Source organism: Scyliorhinus canicula, chromosome 5, assembly GCF_902713615.1.
Source record: "Scyliorhinus canicula chromosome 5, sScyCan1.1, whole genome shotgun sequence".
In the NCBI taxonomy this organism is placed as follows: Eukaryota; Metazoa; Chordata; class Chondrichthyes; order Carcharhiniformes; family Scyliorhinidae; genus Scyliorhinus; species Scyliorhinus canicula.
In genome coordinates, this window is record NC_052150.1 from 102109241 (window position 1) to 102122641 (window position 13401).

At 46.0% G+C, this 13401-nt stretch overlaps 1 pseudogene; it reads left to right on the plus strand.

Moving 5' to 3' along the window:
• The first annotated feature begins 4667 nt into the window (after positions 1–4667).
• Positions 4668–13401, plus strand: part of LOC119966166 — a 155798-nt pseudogene continuing 147064 nt past the window's right edge.

Here is a 13401-nt window from a genome sequence, read left to right on the forward strand (position 1 = left end):
AGTGTTCTGACCGGGGGGGGGGGTTCCCTCACCCCTGCCCCTTCTATCTGCCATCATCATAACTCCGGGCCATTTGTTGCCATCAAACCCTTCCCCCTCCCACAAATCCCCAAATCCGCTCGATTTCCACTTGATTCCACTCGAAAACACCTCTCCAAATATTGGTCCCATCTTTCACACCTCCAAGGCCCATCGTAACCTGTTTCCCAGGCTCCAATGACCACGGCCCCGTCTCCACCACACTCCCTCTCACTAGCCAACTTTGCTTGCTAGTGTGGTGGCCCCTGCCCAGGCCCTCTTTCTCCCAATCCCTCCCCCATTCCCAGTCCCTGAAAAAATACTCATCAGACAAACAGCTAAACAAACCCAGTGCAAGCACACAAACCCCAGAAAGCCGCCACTGCGAAAAATCCCAACTCCTACTTTTCTCAGACAGGCAACCTCACACGCTTAAACCACTAATAAAAACGAGAAACAAAACTATGAACAAACTTCCACCACCCTACCCTCAGTCCAAGACCAGACCCCAGTCCCATTTCTCATTTCTGCCCCAGTCCTTTAACCTTCACAAAACCCTGCTCCGCCTCCACAAAACACTGCGCCTGTCTCGAAGCAGAAGTCCTTTGAGTTGTAGGTCTAGATACACCACGTCAAAACTCACACCACTGCTGTACAATGCTGCCTTCATTAGACCGAAGGCCGCCCACCTTATCGCCAGCTCCACTGTTAATTCCTGGTATATACAAATACCAGCTCCTGTCCATTGCACCTCCTGCTTCTGTTTCGCCCAACTCAGGACCTTCTCCTTCACATGGTACCTCAGAAAACAAATTATTACTGCTCTAGGCGGTTCATTTGTCTTCAGTTTAGGCCTCAACGACCTATGAGCCCGATCCAGTTCAGACCGGGAGGGAACTTCCCCCTCCCCCAGAAACTCCGCCAACATCTTGGCAAAGGACTTAGTCGGCCTCAGCCCTCCACCCCTAGACCTATTTTCCAGGTCCTTCACCTTCGCTCTCAGTCCTTTGTTGGCCTCCACCACCCTCCGCAGCACCTCTCCCATTGAGCTGAACTGGTCGCTATGCTGCGACAAAGCCTCCTCCACCACTTTCAGTTTCTCTCCCTGCTCCCGCACCTCGGCTGATGTCTTTGACACCACGGCCTTCACCTGGGCAATCGCCTCCTCCACCAATACCTTCATCGCTGCCATCATCTCCTTCCTCATTACCTCCATGTGTTTTGCCAAACTGCTTCTCAAACTGCCCGGCCATCACCTCGATCATCTTCTCTACTGTGAAGGGCACGGCCCCATCCAGCGATCCATCCCCCGCCACCTTTCCTGCTGCCGGGCTGACCTGTTTGCTTGACGGTGAACCTTCGCTTGTCCCCTTCTTCCCGATGGCTTTCTTCTGGTTTTTAGACATCCTCCTCCTTCCTTATGTCTTCCTTCACCTGCTCGTCTAAAAATTGCCCCTGGGACTGGCTACTGAATTCCGAAAAACCGAGCCTGGCGCAGGAGCTACCCAATATATGACTTCCATCTACATGCTGCACCAGAAGTCTCGCACTGGTTTTCTCACCAGAAATTACACTCTTATTTTTAAGGAAAATTCTGCCTCATGTTACAGTACAAATACGGACATATATAGTTATGATGAGAGGGCTGAAATACTGGAACTCTTTGTCCTGGTGCAGGGAAGGATGAAGAGTAGATTTAACACAAAATGTTAGTATTATTAAGAGGTTTGACAGAGCAAATAGTCAGGTGGGAAGCTATCAATTTAAAATGGCCAACAATGGAAAAGAGTGGATAGGACAGTAAAATAAAAGCAAAATATTACAGATTCTGGAAATCTGAAATGTAAACAGAAAATGCAGAAAATCTCAGTAAGTCTGTCAGCATCGATACGACTCTTCTTCAGAACACTTCCAGCATTTTTTAAATTATAGAGCAGTCATTTTCAAAGTGGGGATCACGACCTGCGGATGGGTCGCTGGATGGTGTAGAATGGGTCGCCAAAAGGTCACCAAAATGATCCCCAAATATCGCCTAACCATGTTTACTGTTTTCTCTCGAGGTAAATTCTCACTGCGTTTCATGGCTAATGTTGAAGCCAGTTCTGTGGACTTCCTTGCCTCTCTGAGCCAGAGTGTAGTTGGGCAGTTTGCAGTCAGAGACCTGTAAAATTCTCTTTGGGTGGCATATCCTGTTATTATGTTCAGCATCAGGATCTGTTTATTTATTGAGTTCAGTGTGTCAGTAACAAACCCCGTGCATCATTTATCATTCTCTCAGTTAAACTGGACATACATCCTCCTCCAGCCGTACAAGCCCCTATGTCCACTCGTTAACTTCCAAATTGTTGCTCCACACTGGGGCTCTTGTCCTTCAAGGACACTTATTTTTTTCATCACGTCCCTGTAGCCATCTGAGATGGCCACTTTCAGTGTACAAAATGGACACTCGCAGAGCCTATCAGGAAATATGGACAATACTAAGCAACAAACAGGCAGAGCCTGAATGTATATTTGGAAGGCAGTCAGCAGACGGAATCGAAATTCTGGGTCGATTTACATATTGATGGTCGATCTCCGGGAAACAAAGAACGAGTGCTCAGGTAGCCAATACTGTTCCAGACACCAACCAGAAGACACAAACAAAGCAAGGCCAACGGCCACCTAGGACACGCCCAGCCAACAAGGCACCCTTTATTGGTTTAGATCGATGACAATAATCAAGAAGCTGCCCAATTAATTGGGACCAAGTTCAAGGACCGTCTAAAAGCACACAAAGCCCCTCCAAATATAAGAAGGAACCCTCGCGAAAGGTTCAGCCTCTTGTATTTGGCTCTCAGGCGGAGAGACCCTTCTACCAGCACCAGCAGAAGCAAGTAAGTTCAAGTTCAACACTCACTACCAGACAGATGACCTTAGCTGTTCTCCTGTTACCTCTTCGAACCCAACAGCCTCAGATCCGAACAACGGCCATTGTTCCTCTGATCTAAATGGGCACCCGAAGTGAAGTATAGGTGTTAGTGATAGATATAGTTTAGCCTGTAATGTTATTGTGCATGAGTAAATCATACTGTGTGTAAATAAAGTAGTATTGACTTTGAACTAACTCACTGGTGTATTGTTCTTTGATCGGTATTCGGGTTGAACCTTGTGGCTGTATCGAGAGATATCTGGCGACTCTGAAAGCATTCTCATAATTAGCATTAAGAAAGGCGACCTTATTAACCGCCATATTTATAGCAAGTAAACAGAGCAACATCCCCCGCCATTATCCACCCCATCTTCCCAGGTACTCGTCCCCAAGCTTCAGTCTCTGCCAGGTAGCTACATGGACTCCATCAGCTGAATCAGTTCCTCGACAGCAAGGACTTTTACATCTACCTTTATAGGGGCTTGAATTGTTTGCCAAAGATGGCAATAGCTGGCGACTGAACTACACTCATGTATACAGGAGCCGGTTAAATGTTGCACGTGTATTGAATGGAATGTGTCTGCCCGTTTTGCAAATTGGTCAGCTGAGTTGTTCCCAGCATTGTTTTTGTTTTAGCCTGCTTTCAGTCTGTTACATAATCACCTGGGAAACGATACTGACAGGCGTCCAGTGATATTCTGTCTGACTGGGTTTTTAGTTCAACAGTTAGGGCTCCTGTTTCTGAAGTTGAAGTTTTGAGTTTAATTTTCTATCCAACGTCATGTTAGGTTTTGAACTCGTGAACATGACTTTTAAAACTGTGCAATACTGAGCCTGTTCATCTTTCCAGCGCTTGCATGCAATTTTCCAAATGCTAACAATGGATGTGAAGAAATAAAATAATCAAATAATTACACCCTTTAGAAATGTGTCAGGGTGAAGCTGTCATTTAAGGTGAAACTGCAGCTCAATTTACAAATTTACATTTAATAAAATCAGAAGTGCCAACAATGAGCGTAACTTTTTGAAAGAAGTTATGGAGAATCTTTTGTGAATGTGGCGTGGGCCATTCTGTAAACATGGGTCTCTCGGAAAAGAAGTTTGAAAAACACTGTTATAGAGGACAGGACAGCTTTATATATCCAGGTTGTTGGAGCTCTGCTGCAAGGAATGGTTACAACAGCACATTAAGGGCAAGATTCTCCAGTCCCCCAGCTCCGTGTTTCTCGGCTGCAAACCATTCGCTGGTGGCGGCATTCTATCTTCCCGCTACTTGTCAATGGGAATTCCCAATGTAACCACTCCAGGCTGCCGGGAAACCTGCTGGCGGGGTGAGCTGCCGGCGAAAAAACTGAATTGCAACGACTGGATAATTCCATCCTATAATTGTAAGGAGCAATAGAAGAATAATTTAATAACAGAAGAATAAGTGGATGATATAGGCCTCTGGAGGGAGAACAGAGAAGTGGGATCAGTTTTGGGTTGCAGTAAAGGGTAGAGAGTTTGATACTTTTCAGTTGGGAATAACTTTTGCAATAATTCTTTTTGCAGTCTGTCTGCACAGACGTGTTGTTATTTCTTACCGTGATGGGCACTGTGTTGCACATAAATAACATTGGCCAGCAATGTCATAATCACAAGTACAGATAAACTGCTAATCTGTCACATCATTGGATTGTAAGGTAAACCTCCCACCTATTTTAATAATCTCCCCTAATCATGTTATTTTTGAAACTACAGCCTGAAAACTAGTTTGCATTTAGCTGTTGTTTTGAGTTACAGAACAGTGATGTTTGGGTTAGTATTCATTTCCCGTCACTTATTGGATCCAATCAAATCGCTTTTCAGGGTGAGTAACTTCTATGTACCCAAGTGCTGAATGTATTATACTACATTAGTTTGAATTGTTGCTACCAATGTAATAGTTCCTTAAAGGAAAAGCATATTATAATGCAAGGCTCATACTCACTAAGATCCTATAGCCCATTTTTATTAAGCATTGCAGAGGCAGCTTGCTACTTATCAGCAGTCAGTGTTGATCGATCATTAGAGAAAAATGACCGAACACATGGCCAATTACCACTTGTTCAAAGAGCTTCAGTGTAGATTTCTGAATCGTAGGTCATGTCTGGCTAATCTTTTGAATTTTGGAGGTCATCAGCATGCTGAATAGTAAAGTGTCTATAGATGTTGGGCTGGATTCTCTGTATTTGGGATTATGTCCCCATGCAGTCGCAAATTCTGTGGACTTTCACGCCAGGAAAGCTGCCGTGAAAGGGCCACATACTCCTAGCCCTGCAGGAGGCTAGCAGGGACCCAGCATGGATCTAGCAGCTTTTGCTGCAGATATGGGTGCCCGCACCTCTGGGCCAGAAGCCGTGTATGCGCACGGAGGTGGCCTCCAGCAGCTGCGGCGTGCTCCATGGCAGACTCAGGCTGCAGTGCAGAATTCTAAAAATAGACCCCCCCCCCCCCCCCCCCCCCCCCCCCGCCCAATCGGCAGCGCGCCCGCCCAAAAGTTGCCAAGCTGCGTCTCAGGCCCTCCCTGCCCTCTGATCGGTCAGCCCCCAATCGGGCGGTCACAGACTGAGTCCGCAGTCACCATTCTAGTATCCCGACCGGCAGGACCATGAGTGGTACATGCCGTTGGGACTTTGGCCGGTTGGGGGCGGAGAATGGCGGAGCAGGCCTCCAACAACGAACTCGGGTAAGGGGATGTGTGGCGTGGCATACTCTCGAAGTACAACGCTTTTCGGGCCCCGGAAAATCGGGGAACCGCCGCTGGTCCCGATTCCTTGCGGGAAACTGGATTCTCCGCCCCGGCGCTAGCCGGGCTTTAGGAGTTGGGGTTTTGAGAATCCAGCCATTGTCTATATAGACCACCAGAAGGCATCCAAGAAGCTTCCACACAAGATCAATAGCAAAAATGAAGGTGCGCAGATTTGGAGGTGACCTTGTGATATGGGATATTAATTGGACTGCAGACAAAAGAAAGGAAGTAAAGGCAAAGCAAATGTACTTTGATTGGTGAGATCTGGTGGAATGTGTAAGATGGTGTTTCACAGCAATCCATCTTAATTTTTCCCCATTTATTTGCCTCACGACACCCAGGATCCGGGTTCGATCCCTGCCCTGGGTCACTGTCCGTATGGAGTTTGCGCATTCTCCCCGTGTCTGCATGGGTCTCACCCCCACCACCCAAAGTGCAGGGTAGGTGGATTGGCCATGCGAAATTGCCCAATCCCGGCCCTGGGTCACTGGCCATGTGGAGTTTGCACATTCTCCCCATGTCTGCGTGGGTTTCATCCCCACAACCCAAAGATGTGCTGGTAGGTGGATTGGCCACGCTAAATTGCCCCTTAATTGCAAAGCAAAATAATTGGGTACTCCAAATTTATTTTTAAAAAACAAAAGGAATAAGGAGGTGTATATCCACGTTTGCAAATGCAACAGGGTTAAGGAGAACTATAAGTTATCTGCATGGTAGCAGGAGGTCACAAAGACATATAGACAGATTAGCTGAGTCCACACAATGACTGTAGCAGATGGTGTTCGATGTGAAAATATCTGATGTCATCCATTGTGAAACCAAGAAAGCCAAATGAGAATATTTTTTTAATAGGCGAAGGTTAGGAACAATTTTGAGGCAAAGAGATATAGTTCTTCATGTTCAAAATTGATAGAAGCTAACTCAGAGAAACAAAATTAGACCTAGAAGGCACCAAGAAGCTTTCACACAAGATCATTAGCAAAAATGTAGGTGAGTAGATTTGGAGATGACCCTGTGAAATGGGATGTTAATTGGACTGGAGACAAAAGAAATAAAGTAAAGGTAAAGCAAATGTAATTTGATTATTGGGATCTGATGGAATGTGTAAGATGGTGTTTCGCAGCAATCCATCTTAATTTTTCCCCATATATCTGCCTCACGACACCTAGGACCCATGTTCGATCCCTGCCCTGGGTCACTGTCCGTATGGAGTTTGCACATTCTCCCCGTGTCAGCGTGGGTCTCATCCCCACCACCCAAAGAAGTGCAAATAGCTGCTGGAACATTGCACTTTATCTCAAGGGCTTAGAATACTAAAGTGAGAAGCTGCTGCTTCAATTATATGGAGCATTGTTAAGACCCCATTCTGGAGTCCTGTGTTCAATTTTCAGAACAAATTTCCTGAATATATGAGAACATATGAGCCTTGGAAGCTCTCCAGTACAGATTCACCAGAATGGCAGGGTTAAATTATGAGGCTGTAGAAATTTGTCCTGTGTTTCATTTTGTATAGGAGTTTGAGGGGCAATCAAAGACCATAAAATAATTAAATGATTCAAGTGGGTAGCAAGAGAGAAATTATTTCATCTGATCTAATTGAGAATAAGGTGGCATAATCTTAAAATTTGAGCTGGGGCAATAAGGGATTGAACCACTGTGCCACCGTGCTGCCTTTGACTATGCTATTTTACCACATGACATCATAAGAGGTGGAATCATTCTATTTGTTGGACGTCATTATCCTATCATGGGCAAGCTGACATCACCAGCATCATAAGAAAGGCTTTATTTCTTAAAATAAAGAGAACAGATAAGCAATGTACGCTTTGAGACTATACATGATCCAAGGAAATATCACAAGAAAGGATCCCATGATTCTCCAATGCAATCAATGATTCCGTGGCACTATTTCAAAGGACAATATTTATTTGCCAATCTCACAAAAAAATGTGGTCATTATTGTATTAGTGTTTGTAGGACTATGCTGTACAATAGATTGTCACGTTTCCTAAGTTACAACAGTGACTGCACTTCCGCAGTACTTCACTGGAATGCCAACCTACATTTTGTGCTCAAGTCTCTGGAACAGGGCATGAAAAAAACTCTTAGGACTCTGCTTTCCAGCTTGTCCAAATGTTTACTAGCATTTTACCAAGCCCCATTCACCCATTACCACCTGTGCTTGCTGGTCTACCTTTCCTTCCAATGCCTTGAATTTTAATTTCTCCATCCTCATGTACAAATCACTCCATGTCCTCCCTCCTGTCCTGTCACTGTAAGCTCCTTCAACCTTGCAACTCTGCAACATTTCTTCCTCTTCCAATTCAGGTCTTGTGCGCATCCCTCAATTTTAAATATTGCATCTCATATCTTCCGTTTCCTCGACTCAAAGGTCTGGAATTCTTCTTCTTTATTGCTCTAAAACCTGCCTTTTTGACCAAGCTTCGAGGGGTGTTCCTAATATGTCCTCACATGGCTTGATGCCTAGGAAATGAAATGAAAAATCGCTCATTGTCACAAGTAGGCTTCAAATGAAGTTACTGTGAAAAGCCCCTAGTCACCACATTCTGGCGCCTGTTCAGGGAGGCTGATATGGGAATTGAACCATGCTGCTGGCCTGCCTTGGTCTGCTTTAAAAGCCAGAGATTTAGCCCTGTGCTAAACTAATGGACTTTTCGTCTGAGTAACAATCTCCTGATGAACTTTGGCATATTGTACCAAGTTAAAGGCAATATAAAGAGGTTATGGAGGCACTCAAGAAGGTGCCAAATGATTTCCAAAAGAGATAGCAAAATTGAAAATGTATAATTATCAGGAAAGAGTGAATAGGGTGGGCTCTTTTCTCTGCTTTTGTTGGCAAGAATTCAATTTCCGAGGAAAGTAACTGACTATTTATTTGATCTGTATCTCATTCTCCTGTGATAAAACTGCACAAACACCTACATTGCTGGCGTCAACAGCCAGTTTAAATGGCTTAGCATAATTCTGCACTGCGAAAACCGATGTAGTAATCAATCCAGCTTTCAAACTGTCAAAGGCACTTTGACACTCCTTTGTCCTCTCAAATTCCTTCCCTTTCTTCAACAAGCTGGTCAAGGGAGCCACTACAGTACTGGAATCTGGAATGGACTTTCAATAGAATCCCCTCATCTTTATATAACGCAAGATATCTTGCTTTATCTGAGGCACTGTAAATACCAAAATAGCCCTTACTTTCACTTCTCTCGGTGCCATTTGGCCTTGTCCCACCCTGTGGCTCAATCAGTCACTTTTCCTTTGGTTAATTCATTTTTGTCAAGTTTATGACCAAATTGGCTCTTTGTAACCAATCAAACAATTCATTCAAGTGTTTGAAATGTTCCTCCCAGCTTTGGCTGAACACAACCGCGCCATCAACATATTCCACGCAGTCGCATAATTCTTCAATAACCTTGTTGGTTAATCTTTGGCTTGTGTGGGTGAGGCTCGCGCAACACGGGGAGAATGTGCAAACTCTACGCGGACAGTGACTCAGGGCCAGGATCCTTTCATTTCATTTTCAAGTTCAAGCTTCTGTTTTTCTCTTTCTATCTCAAGATGCTTCATTTGTAAATTAACTTTAGTTAACTTTAACTATGTCACATTAGTTTCAGGATTCCTTTCTTTTAATTCTAAATTGTGGGTAATTATTTTAATTATATATTCCTTAAGACATCTGCTTTTATTTTATCTGCTAACCCTCTCAGTTCAGTCTTATTCAAGGATTTAAAATAATCTACTGTTACATCTTCCACTCCCAGAAAATGTCTTGACAACAGTCAAAGCCATTTTTGAGTTTCAACTGATGTAACATACTTCACAACAGATCCTGTTCCTATGTCCAGTACCTCCATGTAGTTGTTTCTTTAATGATTCACAAATCCCATTGAAATTCAAGGATTTTTGATCCCACAAGAACCTCCACTTTGTTACGATCCCAGCTGATGTTATCACTGGACAAGTTAGCTCCCAGAGTGAAACCTGGATTGATAGATGCTAACCTTATTTTATTTAGAAATTGTGGAGGAAGGTTACTGAACAAATTCACTGGAGTTTGATGAACTTTAAACACACAAAAAATATTTATTAAACAAGGAAAAAGCTGAACCATATTACACCAGACAAAAAGGTTGGAAAGATATCAATATACAAACACAAGGGGCAAGATTCTCCGCAAATGCGGCGAATCGTAAAGGCTGCCATGGGACAGGCCGTGACCCATGGCAGCCTTCACGGCCACTTCCGGGGCCGATTCTCCCCCCCGGGCGGGGCTAGGAGCGCGGCCCCGTGCAACACGGCGGCGCGGCCTTGACGACAGTCGTCAAGGCCGCACGTCAAGCGTCACAGCGGCTGACGCGGCCGATGATGTCAGCCGCGCGTGCGCAGGTTGGACAACGCCAACCCGCGCATGCGCAGTTGGCATCTTTCTCCTCAGCCGCCCTGCAAGACGTGATGGCTTGATCTTGCCGGGCGGCGGAGGGGAAAGAGTGCGTCTGTTTTGGACGCTGGCCCGACGATTGGTGGGCATCGATCGCGGGCCTGTCCCCTCCCGAGCACAGTCGTGGTGCTCCCGTGCCAATCGGGCCTCTAGATGCCCCAAACGGGCATCTGGTGCCCGTTTTACGACGTCAGCGAGCAGGTGTGTTTGCTGCCATGTTGAAACGGGCGTGAAGGGCCGGCTGCTCGGCCCATCGGCCTCGGAGAATCGCCGCTCGCCCTAAAAAACGGCGAGCGGCGATTCGTGGCGTGGTTCGGGCGTGGGGGGGAGAATAGCGGGAGTGCATGAAAAATGTCGGGAGGCCCTCCCGCTATTCTCCCACCCGGCGTGGGGGGCGGAGAATCGCGCCCAAGAACTTTACCCAGCAATATCTATACAATCGCATAAACCAGTGAAGATTTAATACTTTCTTGACACAAAGGCTTCTCACTTCAGACTGACACAGTTGCAAATGGTTTTCTTCTGGTGAATTACTGAACATTCACTCAATGCTTTGCACCCAATTCGTATCTCCCCCCAAGGCACCCAAAACCGCATTCTAAACACGGTTTACCAGTAGCAATTGTGCTGAACTGATCACTTTACTAAGTTCTATAACCTTGCTATTCAGTTAACTACTATAGGGGCTGGTTTAGCTCACTCGGCTAAATCGCTGGCTTTTAAAACAGACCAAGCAGGCCAGCAGCACGGTTCGATTCCCGTACCAGCCTCCCCGGACAGCCGGAATGTGGCGACTAGGGGCTTTTCACGTAACTTCATTGAAGCCTACTCGTGACAATGTCTGTATGGGTTTCCTCTGGGTGCTCCAGTTTCCTCCCAAGTCCAAAGATGTGCAGGTTAGGTGGATGGGCCATAATAAATTGCCCCTCAGTGCGCAAAGGCGAGAAGGGTTATGGGATTGCAGAGGGGTAGGGCCTAGGTAGAGTGCTCTTTCAGAGGGTCCGTACAGACTCGATGGGTCGAATGGCCTCCTTCTGTACTGTAGGGATTCTTGCTTCCATTTTACCTTTAGCGATTATAAAACCTCATTATAATGTATAAACACAAACAAAACCTTTCAGTCAGGAGTCCATTCAGATTTCCCAGCACCGATGTTGAAGCCTACTCGTGACGCACGGGGCCGCGCTCCTAGCCCCGCCCGGGAGGGAGAATCGGAACCGACATTCACAAAAAAAACCTAAATGAAACTGGAATCCTTTTTATCCTACTTAGGAACATAGGAAGTTGAGTAGACCCTTGAGCCTGTCCCACCTTTCATAGAATCATAGAACTTATAGTGCAGAAGGAGGCCATTCAGCCTATCGGGTCTGCACCAGCCCTTGAAAAGAGCTGAACCATATGACACCAGACATATTACGCCTCCACCTTATCCCCGTAACTCCACCTAAACTTTTGGATACTAACGAGCAATTTAGCATGGCCAATCCACCTAACATCTTTAGACTGTGGGAGGAAACCGGAGCACTCGGAGGAAACCCACGCAGACATGGGGAGAAAGTGCAAACTCCACACAGGGTCACCCGAGGCCGGAACTGAACCCAGGACCCTGGAGCTGTGAGGCAGCAGCGCTAACCATTGTGCCATCATGCCGCCCTCAATGAAATCATGGCTAATCTGTGGCCAAACTCCATATACCTGCCTTTGGCCCATATCCCTTAATACCTCTGCTTAACAGTATATAATTCAGATTTTAAATTAACAACTGATCTAGCATTAATTGTTTCTGGAGTTCCTCTACCACCCTTTGTGTATAGAAGTGCTTCCGAACATCTCTCCTATATGGTCTGGCCCTTACTTTTAGACTATGCCACCTAAGTTCTAGAATCTCCAACCAGGGGGAACAGTTTATGATCAGCTACGTTGTATTTTCTTGTTAATATCTTGACACCTAATACAAACATATAAATATGCAATTTCAAAACAAACACATTGTTCACAACGCCTGTCCCCAGTCCCTGCAGGCTTTAATTATTTCAAAGAATGACACAGTACCAAAGACTTATGCAATGCAGCAGCAACCAGTAGAGATCAATCAGCAACTAATCTGAAAGTATTTGATTAACCCTTTAAATAACACTGGTGTGGAGTGGGGGGGAGGGGGTGATCCTTCTTGCTACTGAACAAATGCTCAGCCATGAGTGATTAAGAGACAGCATTAACTGAAGCTCTAAGCTCCAAAATGGCAGTGCTGGTGTAAAATCAGCTTTACAAGTTAACTGACGTCATGATCTGTCTGCTCTGCAAACTTCCAGCAGATGCTCACTGAGCGTGCATTAATACCCACACCAATATGACATCCAGCGTGACTCCCAAGTCGCAGCCAACATTTTGGAGCACTAAGGCCACTTGTGTCAAAGAATTGAGCACTGTGCATTTACATTTTGTGCCACATATCGTACCTACAGATATTGTTAACCATTTAGAAATGCTCAGTTTACTCTTGGTTAAAGTGCAATAATAATGTTTTCACATACATGTTGTCTTTTGCTCAGTGCTGGCTAAACATTATGGGCTGGATTCTCCATTAGAGAGTCTAAGTGTTGACGCCAGCGGAGCATGTGTGGTCTTTCACGACTGAAAAATCGGCGTGAAACCCTCACCGATTCCGGTACCGGTGAGGGGTGAGCACCAGTGCCGACTGAAACTCCCGAAAACGGGCGGAGAACCACATGTGGCCCGCACCGTCGGAAACTTGGCCCATGGGGGGTGGAGAATCATGGGCAGATCAGCCATTGACGCGTGAATGCTATTGAAATGGTGCGCGGCACGATGACGGCAGTTTGGAGGGGGTGGAGCCTGGTGGACAGGCGTCAAACTGGCACGACCCCGATTTCGGTCTGGGAATCCATTCTCCGACCGAGTGCCAAACACAGTTTTGGCGGTGTCGTGGGCAGCACAGTAGCACAAGTGGATAGCACTATGGCTTCACAGTGCCAGGGTCCCAGGTTCGATTCCCCGCTGGGTCACTGTCTGTGCAGAGTCTGCACGTTCTCCCTGTGTCTGCGTGGATTTCCTCCGGGTTCTCTGGTTTCCTCCCACAGTCCAAAGACATGCAGGTTAGGTGGATTGGTCATTATAAATTGCCATCAGTGTCTAAAAAGGATAGGAGGGGTTATTGGGTTATGGGGATAGGGTGGAAGTGAGGGCTTAAGTGGGTCGGTGCAGACTTGATGGGCCAAATGGCCTCCT